The sequence below is a fragment of the Canis lupus genome, chromosome 21 (assembly GCF_011100685.1).
Source record: "Canis lupus familiaris isolate Mischka breed German Shepherd chromosome 21, alternate assembly UU_Cfam_GSD_1.0, whole genome shotgun sequence".
Classification (NCBI taxonomy): domain Eukaryota; kingdom Metazoa; phylum Chordata; class Mammalia; order Carnivora; family Canidae; genus Canis; species Canis lupus.
The window spans coordinates 970,298-988,291 of NC_049242.1; the positions used below are offsets into that span (position 1 = coordinate 970,298).

The window sequence follows — 17,994 nt, forward strand, 5'->3', positions numbered from 1 at the left end:
CCTGGGGCGCGGCGGGGGCCGGGGCGGCGGAGGGCGGGGCGGGGGCGGGGGCCGGGGCGGCGGCGGGGGCCGGGGGCCGGGGGGCCGGGGCGGCGCTCAGTCAGTCCCGCGCTCCCGCGGCGGGGGGCCGGGGCGCGGGTCCGCTCGGGCCGCTGGGGCCGCGGGCCGCAGGGCGCATGGTCGCCGCTCCCGAGGCGGCGGGGCTCCGGGTCCGGCGCGGCCGAGGCACAGCGCAGTCCCGCGCCGACGCTTCCGGCACCGCCGCCTCCGCCTCCGCCTCCGCCTCCGCCTCCGCCTCCGCCCCGGGACGGTAGTCGGCGCGCCGAGCCGCTCGGCCGGGCCGGGCCGGGCCGGGGAAGCCCTCCCCCTGGGCGGGCTCTTCTCCGGGAGCTGGCGCGGCCGACCCGGCTGGCCCGGGGCCCTCCCCTGCGCCCCGCCCCGCCCCGCCCCGCCCCTCGCCCCAGGCCCCCGCCTCCCCTGCGCCCCCGCCGCCTGCGCCCCGCCCTCTCCCCCACTCGCCCTCCTCCCGCTGCGCCCCGCGCGGGCTCCCCGGGACCCTGCTGCAGGCACCCCAGCTGCCGCCTGCGCCCCGCCCCGCCCCCGAGCCCTTCCCCGAGGCACCCGCCCGCCTGCGCCGGCTCCCGCTGCACCCGAGGCGGCAGCGCCGTCTGCTCCGCACGCCCGGCTCCGACCAGCCCTCGGCCCACGGGCCCCCCCAGCCCCACCGGGTCTCCAACTCCCAGCGCACCCCCGTGCCCGCCCCCTCGCCCCCTCGCCCCGCGGCCGTCCGGAGCAGAAACCTGCGTGAACTTCGCTCAAAGCTCGAGTCGTCATTTCAAAGCGTAGGGAGAGAAGATGCCACTTTCTAGCGTTAGTTCAGATTTTATTTCACGTTTCCACTGAATGCATAGAAGTTCCAGATCGGAAAGTTTTCCTGCTTCGTTCCCACCGCTCGCTTCCTTCATCCAACAAAGTCACACTTTCTATACCGAAAAGTAAGAGCTTCGGGACTCCTGGGGGGCCCAGCGGTTAAGCGCCTGCCTTTGGCCCAGGGCGCGATCCTGGAGTCCCTGGGATTGAGCCCCGCATCCCCGGGGGGAGCTTCTCCCTCTGCCTCTTTCTCTCTCTCTCTCTCTCTCTCTGTCTCTGTCTCTCATGAGTAAATAAATAAAATCTTTTTAAAAAGAAAAGCCTTCACAGGCCTTGGGATGTTTGTTGTTTTTCCAAATTGCAGGGATAGTGGGAAAATTTCAAGTCATCCCCATCCCCCTAAATACACACCTGGGACTTGGGTGTTCCCACTCAGAAGAATACCTAGATCGAAGACTGTACATTTGACTGGCACCTGGATAGAATTATCCAACAAGCATAAGGATTTCCAAACTGTTGAAGTTGGCTAGAGTTCCAAATGAATAGTTAATTCCTACCGAGGGTCACTTACCCCTCCTCTGATAGAGGGTCACCTAATAAATTTCTGTTCTTTCCAAACCTTGACAGCAAAAGAAAGTGCTGCCCTACATCTGTTCCTGCCACCATCTATAGTATTTCTGAGTGCTCACTTCAGCAGCACATATCCTAAAATATAGTATTTCTGAGAACTCAGTTATTTTTCTTAAGGATCTGCTTTTAATTTCTGTGTTTTCATTACTTTGTCCATTTGAACCATCTGTTTAAAAAAAAAAGTCTTCTACAGATCATGGGAAAAAATTCCATTAATGTGCTTTACATTTTTCCCAATTAAGTTTCAGAGACTGTCAAGACTTTCAATTTAAAAAAGATTTTTTAAAGAACTACACATGAATATTAAAAATACAACATAAACCTTAAATTAAGATGATGTACACGGTATGTTTGATGGCTTTGATTTAAATTCTTCTGAGCCAAGGAAATTGGACTTAAAAACCTTCCATCCATATTTGTATCATTATACCTCTACAAATTGGCAGAATCTCCAATCATCATTAGAGTCATTTTTAACTCTGTGTTTAACCTGTCAGTGACATACTCCTCATTTGGATAGGTGGGGTGAGATGGGGGGCAGTAACGCTGTTTGTCAGTCAAGGGAGTGACCCAAGTGGCAGTGGGGCTGTTTTTCACCTGAGGTGATTTCATATCTATTCATCACACAGACCGAAAGACAAAAAACAAGTCAGGCCAAACAGTTTCCTTTCGGCATTTGCCATATTGCTGTTCCAAGCAACTAAATCCAATGTGAACTGCTCAGATATGAAATAGGATAAAGTAAAACAATCTTTTCCCGTTTTTCATTAAATGAAAATCCTGTGATTAATTCTTTAAAAATGTATCGGTAGTCTTTAATAAGTAGCATTTAATATGTTAGATGTCCATTTTCATTTTTTAAAAAATCCCTTATGTCGGGACAGATTTATTCTAGGCTCTAAAATATGGGTTATCATTTACCCATTCAAGTGTGTAATTGCATGTTTTATGCCTACTGTCTACATTATTAGGATCTGCATAGAAAAGTAATTTATATGGAAAGATAAACAAAGCAAAGCATAATACCTGACCTCCAACAATTCTCAGAATAGAAAACATCAAGAATGAGCAGAATATGCTACGTTACAGAGCTTCATACAGATGCTGGACCAATAATGCACCAATGCCATTATCAGTGTTTCTAGTCAGGCCCATAATTGCATTTACATGGATTTAGGATTTTTCCTTTAGTCTCTAAAGTTTGTTATAATGGACTTTTTTTCCTATAGGTGCTCTCAGAGTTACTCATGACTTATCTCTGTGATTCATACTTTAATTATACCTGCCAGTCAGGCTTTCTCTTATGCCACATGAACCAAGCAAAGAAATGGTTTTGCTTTGAGGTGAATTTACTGTCAGTTTTGAACTGTTGTTATTATGTATTATTTTCCCCACCATTATAATCAAACCAGAGTCTTTCTAAGAGAATAGGCTCTCTAAATAAAAGAGCATCTAAACCTGCAAGCTTTTCTTCATAGAAAATTGTATAAGGTTGAAATGTACCCTCTCCAAAAATTTCCACTTCATAATACGCAGGCCTGTCAGCGGCATGGTGAGTTTCATAAGTGCTGTTGGCTGACACACTCTTTGGCATGGTTACCGGCACAGAGGTGTGTCTCCGTTTGTCTTCTAATTCTGAAATAAATGGGATGTGTGGGGCTTTGTCTTAAAGAACAAAATAGTGAGTTGGGGATAGTAAGCTAATATATTTGTAAACCTGCCTAAAACTTTTTTATTGACCTCAATCCTGTCTCTCACTTAAGCCCAGTGTTTAATATGTATTCAATAAGTGTTATTGTTGGGTTATTATTACAGTAGTCCCCTCTTATTTGTACTTTAACTTTCCATGCTTTCAGTTACTCGTGGTCGACAGCAGTACAGAAGCAGATGATCCTTCTTCTGACATATCATAACCTAATGCTATGTCATGATGCCTACATCATTCACCTCCCCTCATTTCATCAGGTAGGCATTTTATCATTTCACATCATGACAAGAAGAAGAAGGGTGAATATAGCACAATATGAAATTGGGGGACAGGATGCCTGGGTGGCTTAGTCTGTTAAGTTTCTGCCTTTGGCTCAGTTCATGACCCCTGGGTTCTGGGATGGAGCCTCAAGTCAGGCTCCCTGCTCTGAGGAGTCTGCTTATCCCTCTGCCTGCCATTCCTCCTGCTTGTGCTCTCTTTCTCTCTCACTCTCTCAAATAAATAAATTTAAAAAAAAAAAAATGGGAGAGAGACAGAGACCAGTTCACAGAACTTTTATTATAGTATAACAGTTTTTCTGTTTTATCATTGTTTTTGTTAATCTCTTACTGTATTTAACTTATAAATTAACATTTATCATAGGTATGTAGGTATAGGAAAAAAAAAACGCAGTGTGTATAGGGCTTGGTACTGTCACAGTTTTAGGAATTCACTGGGGGTCATAGAACGTATCCCCAGGGATAAGAGGGGAAATGCAATATTTTTTTTATTTGTTTTATAGACATAGGCCTTTCTGAGACTCAGATATTTTGAAGCCAAGTTCAGGCCTGGTAAAATGTTACTAAATTGAAGGTGAATGTACCTGAAAAGACTAACCTTCCTCTTTGGCCTTTCCTACAGTGAGAAGGTAGGGACACTGTCACTGCCTCCATTTCTACCTATGTGTTATCTTTTCCCAAAGCATCTTCTATGAAATTGGGTTTATACAATTCTAGTTGAATTTCACACCATATCTAGAAAAATAATATTGAATCCAAATGAACAAAACACATAGTTCAAATTTGTTTTAGGGTATATCTGTTGTGTAAAAAATATATATATAATATAAAATTTACCACTTTAACCACTTTTAAGCGTACAATTCAATGGCATTTAAGTGCATTCACAATGTTGTACTATCATCACCACCACCACCATCCATCTCCAGAACTTTTTCATGTTCCCCCACTAAAGCTGTACACCTGTTAAAGAACAATTTACCACCACCACCACCCAAGCCTAGGTAGCCACCATTCTACTTTCTGTCTCTACAAATTTGACTACTCCAGGTACCTCATGTAAGTGGAATCATGAAATATTTGTCTTTTGTGCCTGGAATATTTCATTTAGCTGTTCCAGTTGTTAATAAAAGAAACAAAGAAGACTGAAGAATCAGATTTGTTTTCAATACTATTTTACACTAGATAAATTTTTGAGTCAAGAGTTTCTTAGATAATCTGCTGGCAGAAGAAAGTTCAGATTGAGCCCATCCATAGCACCCTAGCAGATATTGTTTATTGTAATGATTAGAAGGTTTTTTTTTAAGATTTTATTTATTTATTTATTCATGAGAGATACACACAGAGAGAGAAGGCAGAGACACAGACAGAGGGAGAAACAGGTTCCATGCAGGGAGCCCGATGTGGGACTCGATCCTGGGACTCCAGGATCACGTCTTAAGCCAAAGGCTGATGCTTAACCACTGAGCCACCCAGGTGTTCCTAATTAGAAGTTTTATTTTTGTCTTTGGCCCCACAATGCTCCCAACATTACTGTTTCTTGTCAGATTTGTTGGTGTATGACCTTGCATTATCTGATGGGCAAGTGTACATATTGTTAATGACAGAAGCCTATGTGACCTGCAAACATTGTCATTTTGCAACTAAAAAATGGTTTCATAAATTGCAGAATTCCTCTCAAATATAATGCTCCTGTCGTCCTTTCCACTTTTGTCATGAAACAGACAAGTGTTAAATGTAAACTGGATTGAAAAGAAACATTTAGTCCCAGGGAAAGAAATGGGAGTCTTTCTTTGGAAGAGCACAGGACATAGACCACTTTGTGTAAGCGTATTGATTCCAAGCACTTATTATTCAATAAATGGACTAATGAGAAATGGTTGGAAGACTAAAAGGTAAATGGCTGAAAGATGAGAAGAGGAGATTTGGACCATGTAGGTAGACATGAGAATAAGGAAGAGATAGGCAATAAGCAGACTAAATAAAGAAAGGAAACACATATTATGATTGCATGGATGAGGCAGCAAACTAGTATAATTAATAGGATTTGAGCTTATATAATACAGAAGCATTATCTTTTTAGAATAAATGTGGATAAGCTTAGTTTTCCATGCTGAGTTTGAGGTAAACTTTATGTGACCAAGGGTGCTGTCTGGAGGAAAGAAGTATAGCACTAACACCCAGGAGTGTAGAGTTTAACTTAATAAAGGGATCATGGAAGCAGCAAGTCAATTCACCAACTAAGGGAGCAGGAACAATTGCAGAGAGTAGAATTTGTTCCTTGTGACTGTATGATTTTTAAGTTCCCTACTGATTGATTATTAAAGAGCACAATGGGGCAGCCCTGGTGGCTTAGTGGTTTAGCACCTGCCTTTAGCCCAGGGGCTGATCCTGGAGACCAGGGATCAAGTCCCACATCAGGCTCATGGAGCCTGCTTCTCCCTCTGCCTCTCTCTCTGTATCTCTCATTAGTAAATACATAAAAATGATTTTAAAAAAAAAGAACACAATGGAGGAAAAGAACAGAATTCTACACATGAAACCCTAATCGACAAATTATATTCATGGGGTAGAAAAGAAGGATAGAAAGGTAAGGAGGAAGAAAGTAATGTAATTTTGGAAAGTTTGATTTTGGTTTTCGTTTTGTTGTGGGATATTTTGGGGGGTCTTTGTTTATTTGGTCTTTTCTTTTCTTTACTTTTTTTTTTTTTTTTTTTTTTTTTTTGGCATAGGTTTCTGTTTCCATATAGTATTGCCCTCTTGTGGCAAACCATGATGTTTGCTAACTGACAAAACTATAGAGCAGATGGCAAAAGATACGGAGACTAAAATGTAATGAGCACCTTCTGTGCAGGGCACGGTGATAGAGCTTGCCTCATCAATATTGTTGCTCTTTTCAAAGAACCAGCTCTTGGTTTCTGTGATATGATATTGGTTATTTTTAGTTTATATTTTATTTATTTCTGCTCTAATCTTTATTATTCCCTTCCTTCTGCTGGCTTTTGATTTTGTTTGTTGTTATTTTTCTAGCTTCTTTAGGTGTGAGGTTAGGTTGAGATTTTTCTTTTTTCTTGAGGTAGGCCTCTATTGCTATAATCTTCCCTCTTAGAACACCTTTTGCTGCATCCCAAAGGTTTTGGACCATTGTGTTTTCATTTTTGTTTGTTTCCATGTACTTTTTGATTTCCTGGTTGACCCATTCATTGGTTAGTAACATGTTATTTAACCTCCATGTATTTGTGCTCTTTCCAGATGTTTTCTTGTGGTTGATTTCTAGTTTCATAGTTCTGTGGTCAGAGAAGATGCCTGGTATGAGTTCCATCTTTTTTTAACTTGTCGAGGACTGTTTTGTGGCCTAATATGTGATCTATTCTGGATAATGTCTATGTGCACTTGAAAAGAATGTGTATTCTGCTGTTTTAGGATGGAATGCTCTCTCTCTCTCTCTCTTTTTAAAGGTTTTATTTATTTATTCATGGGAGGCACACGGAGAGAGGCAGAGACATAGGCAGAGGGAGAAGCAGGCTCCCCACAGGGAGCCCAATGCGGGACTCAATCCTGGATCCCGGGATCACTCCTTGAGCCAAAGGCAGGCACTTAACCGCTGAGCTACCCAGGTGTCCCAAGGATGGAATGTTCTGAATATATCTGTTAGATCCATCTGGTCCAGTGTGTCCTTCAAAGACTCTGTTTCCTTTTGATTTTCTGTGTGGAAATCTATCCATCATGATAAGTTAAAGTTCCCTACTTATTACTGGGACACCTGTGTGGCTCAATCAATTAAGCATCTGATTCTTGATTTTGGCTCAGATCATGATGCCAGGGTCATGAGATGGGGCCCTGCTTCAGGCTCTGTGTTCAGCAGGGAGTCTGCTGGAGATTCTCTCTCTCCCTCTACCTCTGCCCTTCCCCATTGTGTGTGTGTATTCTCTCTATATATAAAATAAATAAGCACATCTTTAAAAAATAGAGTTCCCTACTATTCTTGTATAATTATCAATTAGTTCCTTTATGTTTGTTATTAACTGTTTTATCTGTTTGAGTGCTTCCATGTTGGGTGCATAAATGTTTACAGTTGTACATATTCTTATTGGATTGTTCTCTTTATTATTATATACCATCCTGCTTTGTTCCTTTTTATAGAATTTGTTTTAAAGTCTATTCTGTGTAATACAAGTATGGCTACTCCAGCTTCCTTTTGATACCCATTTGCATTATAAATATTTCTCCATCCCTTTACTTTCAAACTATAGATATCTTTAGATCTGAAATGAATCTTTTATAGGCAGCACATAGATGAGTCTTATTTTTTACCCACTCTGTTACACTGACTTTTGATTGGAGCATTTAGTCCATTAACATTCAAAGTAATTATTTATAGATCTGTATTGCCATTTTGTTACTTGTTTCGTGGTCGTTTTTGTAATTCTACTCTGATCCTTTCTTCTCTTTTTTTTCTTTCATGGTTTGCTGATTTTCTTTAGAGAAATACTTGGATTTCTTCTTTAATTTTGATTATATATTACTGTATGTCTGTTTGTTTTTTGTGGTTACCATTTGGTTTATATATAACATCTGCATATGACAGTCTATATTATGCTGATGGTCCCTTAATTTTTAATTTGTTCTTTACTCCTCTCCCCTCCACATTTCAGATATTTATTATCATATTTTTACACACCTTTATTTTGTGCTTTTCTTGACTGATTTTCACAGATATACTTAACTTTTTCTTTTTCTTGCCTCATCTAAGCTTCTCCACACCCCTGTGAAGAGTTAAGTACCATTAGCCCCATTTTCAATAAGTGGGAAAATTATGACTCAAAGTGGTTAATTTGTCTAAGTTTACATAGCTAGAAGATACTGGTATTGGAACTTTAATCCAGGTCTATCTAACTAAATTATTTGTTTTTTAAAAAAAGAAAAGTATTGAACAAATATTTATAGGTATCCATTATATACTTGTGCTGCTATATATGCTGAGAACACAAGTGTAAGCAAAGACTTACCTCATTTCTTTTCTAATTAAATTTTCAGTCTCATGAGTTATAGTAGAGACATTACTCAAATGGTAACAAAAAGGCCATTTCTTAGCGAGGCGATTTAGGGAGATTTACCTTTCAGGCATTCTGGCTTCCCAGGATATAAATCAAGGATGATAGTGATAATGATAGTGGATTTGCTTTCTTAATTTCTCTTTCTGCTGATTCATTATTGGTATATAGAAACGCAATGGAGTTCTATACATTGATTTTATTTTCTGTGACCTTGCTGAATTCATTTATTAGTTCTAGTAGCTTTTTGGTGGAGTCTTTGGGGTTTTCTCTATACAATATCATGTCATGAAAACAGTGTGGAGTTTCCTCAAGAAGTTAAAAATAGAGCTACCCTACGACCCAACAATTACGCTGCTGGGGATTTACCCCAAAGATACAGATGCAGCGAAACGCCAGTACACCTGCACCCCAATGTTCACTGCAGCAATGTCCACAATAGCCAAACTGTGGAAGGAGCCTCAGTGTCCATCGACAAATGAATGGATAAAGAAGATGTGGTCTATGTATACAATGGAATATTCCTCAGCCATCACTAAGGACGAATAACCCACCATTTGCTTCAGCATGGATGGAACCTGGAGGGTATTATGCTGAGTGAAGTAAGTCAATCCGAGAAGGACAATCATCAGATGGTTTCACTCATGTGGGAAATATAAGAAATAGTGAAAGGAATTATAAGGGAAAGGAGGGGAACTGAGTGGGAAAAATTAGAGAAGGAGACAAACCATGAGAGACTCCTGACTCTGGGAAATGAACAAAGGGTTGTGGAAGGGGAGGCGGGCAGGGGGTTGGGGTTGAGGGGGGCACTTGATGGGATGAGCACAACATACTATATGTTGGCAAATCAAATTTAAATTTAAAAAGAAATTAAAAACAACAACAAAAGCACCTAATATGTCATCATGATTAGTGAAAGTTTTACTTCTTCCTTACTGATTTGGGTGCCTTTTATTTCTTTTTGTTGTCTGGGCTAGAATTTCCATTACTATGTTGAATAAAAGTGATGAGAGTAGACATCCTTGCTTGTTCCTACCCATACAGGGAAAGCTCTTAGCTTTTCCCCATTGAGCATGATATTTACAGTGGGGTTTTCATATATAGCCCTTATTATGTTGAGGTATGTTTCCTCTAAATTTACCTTGTTGAGGGCTTTCATCATACGTGGATGTTGTACTTTGTCAAATGCATTTTCTATGCTTATTGAAATGATCACATGGTTTTTTATGCTTTCTCTAATTGATGTGACATATCACTTTGATTAGTGAATATTGAACCACCATTGAATTTTTTCTTTTTTTCTTTTTAAGATTTTTTTTTTAAGATGTGAGCCTATTTCTTTTTTTTTTAATTTTTATTTTTATTTATGATAGTCACAGAGAGAGAGAGGCAGAGACATAGGCAGAGGGAGAGGGAGAAGCAGGCTCCATGCACCGGGAGCCCGATGTGGGACTCGATCCCGGGTCTCCAGGATCGCACCCTGGGCCAAAGGCAGGCGCTAAACCGCTGCGCCACCCAGGGTTCCCTCTTTTTAAGATTTTATTTATTTTTCATTTTCAGCACTTTGACTATATCATACCATTCTCTTTTGGTCTCCAAATTTTCTGCTGAAAATTCCACCAATAGCCTTATGTGATTTCCTTTGCATGTAAATGTCTTCTTTTCTCTTTCAACCTTTAAAATTCTTTCTTTATCACTATTTTTTGCCATTTCAATTACTATGTGTCTTAGTGTGGACCTCCTTGGGTTGAATTTTGGGGGGGATCTCTGTGCCTCTTGAATGTTTCCCTCCCTAGATTCAGGAAGTTTTCAGCTATTACTTCTTCAAATTCATTTTCTGCCTCTCTTTCCCTCTCTTCTCATTCTGAGATCCTTATAATGTGAATGTTATCATGCTAGACAGAATCAATGAGTTCTCTAAGTCTATTCTCATTATGCAGTATTTGCTTATCTCTTACCTGTTCAGCTTGATTGCTTTCCATTACCAAATCTTCCAGGTCACTTATAGATTCCTCTGCTTCCTGTAGCTTACTGCTTAACCCATCTTTTATCTTTTAATTTCATTATTGAGTTCTTCCTCTTTGTTACTGTTGTTTTTTATCTCTTTGTCAAGTGCCCTAGTCATGTCCTCCATCCTTTCCTGAAGTCCAGTGAGTATCTTTATGATCATTACTTTAAATTACCTATTGGGCATATTACTTATTTCTGTTTTGCTTAGCTCTTCTGCTGTGATTTTGTCCTGTTCTTTCATCTGGGATAGGTTTCTCTGTCTCCTCATTTTGTCTACCTATCTGTGTCTGTTTCTGTGTGTTAGGAAAGCCAGCTATGTCTTCTGCTCTTGAAGAAGTGGCTGCATGAAGAAGAGGTCCTGTAGTGCCCTGCAGTACAGAGTCCCCTGATCACCAGAACCTGGTACTTTAGGAGAATGTCTTATGTGTGTTGTTTGTGTCCTGCTGTTGTGTCTGAGTAACTTTTCCTTTAAGTCCAAACATCTGCACTGACTCTCTACCTCTTGTTGGCTGTGCTTGCTCTCTGTGGTGTTAGTGAGACCCTGGCAGGCATTCTCTAAGAGGGTATAACTGCAGGAGGGCTGTGGGCAGGGTGGTGGTATTGGCAAAATTTGCACTGAGCCACTACTCCTACGCCAGATCCCCCAGAGCATGATGGTGTCAAGGCCATGGTTTGCATCTGCAGTGACAGCAGCTGGGGCATGTGAGGCATCTGTGTGTGGAGACTGGGCAAGATGTGCCCATGGTGTTAGCAAAATTACACTGAGCCACTAGTCCTAGGCCAGACCTCCAGAAAAGTGATGGTGATCCAGGACATGGCACCACACAATGGGGGGGACCACGGTCAAGTGGCATCTTTGCGTGGAGCAGCTGGGTGCAGCATGCAGCAGTGGCTGGGGGGTGGGTGATGTCAGTGTGTGGCAGCTGGGTGGGGCACATACTTCATTAACAAAATCTGTACTAGGCCAAGGCCAGCAAGTTTGGAGCAGGCAAGTCCTCAGGAGAACTCGTGGACAGGTGCACAGCTAGCAGGTTAGGTAGCGAGTGTCTGTAGGCACCAGCTCCTGAAGGCGGCTCTGTGTTTGGGCTGAGGGGTGGGGAAGGAAGATGGGAACTGCCAGTTCCTTTGCTCCAGGAGAAGTCCCCCAACATGCTCCTAAATCAGTATAAATAGGTCTCCCTCTGGTTTGCCCCAGGTGTTATGCAAACTGTTGCTTCTGTGTTGCTGATTCTCAGGCAGACATCTCTTTAAGGGCAAGAACCCAGTTCCTCTGGCTTTCAAGGCCAGACGTCATGGGGATTCCTTCTCCTCCTGTAGGCTCTGTGATGCTTTCCTCCTGGGGGCAGCTACCTACCACTGTTTCTGCCTAACCCTCTCTGAAGTGGCTCCTCTACATGAGGCTGTGGAGTCTGTTTTGCCAGTCCACAGACCACTCTCCAGGTTACTTATTTGGATGTGAGTAATACCTGTTGTAAACGTGGGGTGGGGTGAGCTTAATGTCCTCCTACTCCACCATCTTCCCAGACTTTCTGACTTACTCCCTTTTCATTCATAATTTCATTTAGGTGCCTTTCTACTCCATACCTGAAATACGGCTATGCTTCTTATGACTTAAGGTGAAGATGAGGAATCTCTTCCAGGGACAAGAATCAGTAGTGGTGTTTTTGACACTTGACTCATGTATGCTTGGAGACTTGCAGCTATGTTTGGAGAGGAAATTTTGTACCTCCTTACTTCTCACTGAAGCCATTGTAAGGGTGGCTTCTGCCAGATTCCATAGCAACCACTGGGCACACAGGAAGGAGGTAAGCTTTTACTTAGCAACTACTAAGTCTACTACTCTTCACTCTCACTTCTACTCTTCACTTTATGAAGATGAGGGCAGAAAACCCACAACAAATAAACCAACCCTCCAGGGTAAAAAGAATTGTCTCACACTCTAAAATCTCATACAATGAATGTCTTTGTTAAAACACTTAAACAAATTTATAACATATTTTATATATAACTCTTTTTCCCTCTGATATTAGACTTTAAGACCATTCTTATCTTATTCTTCTCTGTATTTCTTGTACGTTTTATACTATCAACCCACAGAAGATACCTAATAAATATTTTGAATATATGAATGCCTTATAAGCCTCTAAAAATTGTTTCTTGGCTTCTCTGGGAGAGGAGACTAAACAGATTGGTAGGAGAGCAGAGAAAGGATTCTTTCATTTGGCATGGAGGTTTTTCTACATGTGACTGAATATGAAAGGTAGAGTAGAGCTTTATATCTGTGCTTCTAGGCCTTGACCAAATCTGTGTTAGAACTGCTGCCATTCAGCATGCTGTAACAGGCCTTGGCAAAGGCAATGAAAAATGTAATGAGGAAAATAAGCAGCCCAGAAGGAGCTTAAGGAAACTAACTCAAATAAATGACTCCATAACGAGCAAGAAAAAGTAATAACTCAATCAGAGTGAAGCACGCTAATGAATGTGATAAGGAGAATAATTGAAAAAGAACAGACCCACAGTCTCTATAGTTTGAGCATTTTAGATGGAAAAAAAGACCAAATCTGAAAGAGAATCTGCAACAGTCACAGTGGCAGCTTTCTTTATGAGAAATAAAATAAAATGCATATTATCCCCTAAAATGTACATTAAGTTACATTCTGTCAGTGTAATTCTGATAATGGAATTAGAAATTTTTACAAAATTGTGTACAATAATGGCATTTATTTTTTTTCAGAAAGTGTAGTTTTATTTTTATATTTATTAGTGAATTCTTTTTTTCTCCAGCTGCCAATTTATTAAGGTTTTATTGTGAGACAGAGGTAAATTACTGAGATTAAACTTTAGTTTACCAGATAAATAAAAGTAGTGTAAGTAGTCTTGATTCCACTCAGTACTATAGCACACTTACCCTTCTAATCCTTTCCTCTGTGATCTTTCAAAGAATGCTTCAAAGATTTGTGAAGCTGTCTGAGCTCTGTTATGTCATGGTGTCAAGTAGAACAACATTTACCAGGTAATGAAAATCTTGTTGGCATGGAAGATGAATATTTGATGAGTTATTGTAAGTCCTCCAAACTTCTTTTTCCTCAAAATTTATATTAGAAAGATTTTCAAGCACACAGAAAAGTAAAAAAAAAAAAAAAAAATACAATCAATACTTGCATACTCTTCACCTGAATTCAACAAATGTCAATATATTGCCGTATTTGCTGATATCTCATATATATATATATGTAAAATTTAAGGTAATTTGAAACACTTAAAGTAAAAATTAGATATTTTGGTAAAATTTAAGGTAAAAATAGACATTTTGACATATCATCCCTTCATATTTGAACATGTCACCAAAGAAAAAGAAAGTTCTCCAAAATAACTAAAACTTGAAGAAAATTAATATCATCAAATGTTCCAAAAATATTCCCTACATCTTAAAAAAAAAAAAAAAAAAAAAGGCAAAATGGAATCTAACCAAAGCTCCAAACTCAGTTTTAATCAATGTCCTATGTAAGTGCAAAATACAATTTTGGAGAGCAAAAAAACTCATTAATTGTAACTCCACTAATTCAGATTATAAATAATTGAGCCTAGATTAGTATGTTTAGAAGTGTAGATTTAGTTTAGATTAGAAGTTTTCCTTGGCACTGTCTTGAAGTATGTTTGCTAATAGAATTAGTGGAAGAAGATTGTCCAGAGTAGAACCATTCCAAAGTCCCTCAGCACACAAATTTGTTCTTGATGGCTTCTAGGTGAGGACTGCCCTAGGGGAGAGTAAATGCTCTGACATACAGTGTGTGTTCAGTAAATATTTTTTGGCTAAATTAATGAGTGAAATATTAGGAACCTAAGGACAAACAGCATTAGCATCACTTGGGAACTGAATACAAATGCCAATTGTTGGGTTACATCTTCTACTTGTGAAATAAAAAATTCCAGGCTTTTGCCCAGCATCTGTGTTTTAACAAGGTACTGCTGATGATCCAATGACCATCCTGAGGCTGGCTATTGTTTGAGAACGGCTGATCTATAACAATTTCTGGTGGGTGTCATGATTGAAGAGGGTCTTAGAAAAGAGAATGGAGGATATAGTGTTATAATCAGGCAAGGGGAGAAAAGGTAAGTGGAATGATAAGTAGATAGCAATGCCATACTTAACTATATACGAGTGCAGGAGAGGCAGCCTGTAACCAGGACCTCTATTGGGAGGCGACAATAAAGAAGACGCCCTTCAATTATATTGTAATTATTTGTGTCAAATGATGTTCTCACTCTCAGTGTTGATGTGTGTTTTTTGGCACACTTGAGGACAGTTTTTAATCAACAGAAAAGATTATCAGAATCTTTTATTTAAAATTTTAAATACTAACATTTTAGTTTAAAAACTTTAGTTTTTTTTTTTTAAACTCATTTTGTCATAAGCCTCTGGATTCAACTCACAAATGGTATTGGTCCATATATAAAATATAGCAAATGTTAGCAATTGTTCTTAAAGGAACCTTGAATAATGTTTGGTTTCATTTACAAATTTAACATCCTTCCCATTGGCACCAATTTAATGGTCCAGTGTTTAAACATTTAATATTTACTTTTTTCTTTTTTTAGCTCTTCAATCTTCTACTTAGGCAAAATCTTTCTAAATAATAAATAATCTTATCAATTTAGTAAGAAACTTATAACATATAGCCTATTGTAAAGCTAGTTTCATAAATTTTTTAAAATTTCAATTTAACTCTTTGAGTCAAATAATTAAAGTTTCTAAATTTGAGTTATTTTTTTTAAAAGTCAAACTATTAAAAACATAATAAATATAAACTATCAAATAAATTACTTTTTACTTGGAAAAAATTTTAACTAGGAAATTTAATGCTATAGTTTTGATTTTTAAAAATTTTTCTGGATGTGCCAAAATCTTTTTTTTTTTTTTTTTTTTAAGTAGGCTCAATGCCCAAAGTGGAGCCCGACTCATGATTGTGAGTTCTAATCCTGAGCTAAAATCAAGAGTTGGATGCTCAACTGACTGAGCCACCCAGATGCACCTGGATGTGCCAAATTCTAAATCCTCCTGGGGTTAAAAGATAGATTTACCACTTGAGGAACACTATTACCATCTCAGTTGTCTGAGGTTATTTACACTTATTAGGTTAGCCATGATGGTGACGATTGCTTGTTTGTAACCAGAATGGGACATACTGAATAATCTTTTTCAGTCACTCAGTTATCATTCCATTGCTCAAGTAGGTAGTCATAAGCCATGAACCCAAATTCAAATGATACATACTATATCAGTGTATTTCCAAACTTTTGACTCGACTCATATAGAAGGAAATGAATGCATTTCACACGATGCAGATACATACACATACACAAATGCTGGTTCCTACCCATAAAATAGATTTCATGGTAACTTAATAAGCAGTTTCCATTTGTGAAAGGTTTCATAACACTTCGTCTTTCTGTCCATTCAAAGAAGCCTTCTAGTGTGATTGTGTAATGGAATTTGCATTTTAGGACTCTCTATGGACTGAGTTGTGTCATCTCAGAATTCAGATGTGGAAGCCCTAACCATCCCACCCATGACTGTATTAAATAAAAAGCTTTTAAGGAAGTGATGAAGGTTAAATAAAGTCATAGGCATGGACCCTCAATCCTACGGAACTGGTGTCCTTATAAAAAAGGAAGAGACACCAGGATCTTTCTCTCACCATCATATGAAGATACAGCAAAGTGCTGTCTGTAAACTAGGAAGAGAGCTCTCACCAGAAACTCAAGTCTGTTGAAACTTTGAGTTTGGACTTTTTAGCTTCCAGTACTGTGAGAAAATAAATTTCTCTTGTTTAAGCCACTGAATCTATAGTATTTTATTATGGCAGTCCGACCTACTGAGATAGATTCTGTTAAAGATATGTAAATGGAAAAATTAACTTAATAGGATCTTGTATTTTCTTATTTTTGGGGGGGTCTACAACTCTTAGGAACACTGTTTTTAAAAATGAATTTGATTGAATTTAGCTATCTTATGTAAGCTAGTTTGATTTGCAATCATAATTCCGGAAACTATTTTACTAGCATCCATCTGTATCTAATTTCTTGTTATGTCTGCATTGTCTATTTTATGTTATGTCTGCACTGAGAGGTGTCAGTTTTGGAAATTGTGCTTAGTGTGAGCACTCATTCTGGAAGAGTAATCAGCTCATCCCAAAAAAATCAGTTTAGATGGGGTTGGCAGAAGTCAGGTGAAATCTTGGGAAATGGAATGAGCAACAGTGATACCGTGTATCCAGCTTCCTCAATACAAGGCAGTTCTCTAATTGCAGAGAAGGGTTGGAGACAAGGTGAACTGTTTTGGGTCAGGAGTAGAGTCATTTGATGTATCACTTAAGGTGGCCTACATTGTTCCCTAAAGACAGGGGCACCCTCCAGCCCATTGTGTCAGGAATCAGAAAGCTATTGATGAACTTTTGACCACTAATGCATCTGTCATGCCATCCAATTGGGTTCCATTTTTTTCTGGAGGAGAAGCCAGGAAGGCAGAGAGGTGGGACTGGGATTATATAGGAATGATAGAAGTAAATGGGTTTCTTTTTTTGACCCAATCTATTCCTTTGGGAAGGAAATTTAAGTAGGACAAGAAAGGAAGAAACTTTGTTATAACAATGACTCCCTGATGTTATGTTTTAATGTCAGTATCAGCATGAAACAGGCAAGTTGAGATCTTGCCCTATTGGTGCTTCACTCAGAAGACAGAAGGACTCAGGGCTTGAATGACCTTGCTTCCCTTTCATGCAGGGGATGGAGACAGATGAAGAGGAAAAAAAAATGGGGCTCAACATATTGAAAGCACTTTTGACAAGGAGAGGGGGAACAGAGGAGAGGGATTTCCAGGCTATGCCTTTACCTTAGGTGTAGTCAAGAGACTGATGAAAAGTAAAAAGACATTTTGCATCATTCTTAGAATCCATTACATTGCTAATGATCTGGTGGGGGGATTTTTCTTTCTGATCATAGTTTCTTTCTGCTCTTCCAGATAGTAAGTAGTGGCTTACTTACATACAAAGGAGATTACTATTTATGAGCCTTCTCTAAAGCAGGACACATTGTTATCCAGCATTAACATATTTTCCTGTCAAGTAAAAAAAAAAAAAAGGGAGACAGGACTCTTAACTATGACAGTATGAAAAGTATCATATAATGTTGGCCAAGAGTATAAAACAGAAGTAAGTATTTCATAAACTCCAAGAGTACATTTAAATGTGTAGATTAGAGGTGCCGGGGTGGCCCAGTTGGTTAAGTGTCTGACTTTGGTTCTGGTCATAATCTCAGGGTCCTGGGACCAAGCCTAGCATTGAGCCCCATGTAGGACTCTGGCCTCAGCAAGCTGTCTGCTTGTCCCTCTTTCTCTCTGCCCCTCCCCTGTTCATGATGGCATTCTCTCTCTCTCTCAAATAAC

At 39.8% G+C, this 17,994-nt stretch overlaps 1 long non-coding RNA gene across 1 annotated transcript; it reads left to right on the plus strand.

Moving 5' to 3' along the window:
- The first annotated feature begins 11,822 nt into the window (after positions 1-11,822).
- On the plus strand, positions 11,823-16,348 carry LOC111091473. The gene is made up of 3 exons (XR_005375339.1): positions 11,823-12,005; positions 12,116-12,355; positions 16,056-16,348. It is a non-coding gene; the product is annotated as an uncharacterized LOC111091473 (long non-coding RNA).
- Positions 16,349-17,994: the final 1,646 nt, after the last annotated feature.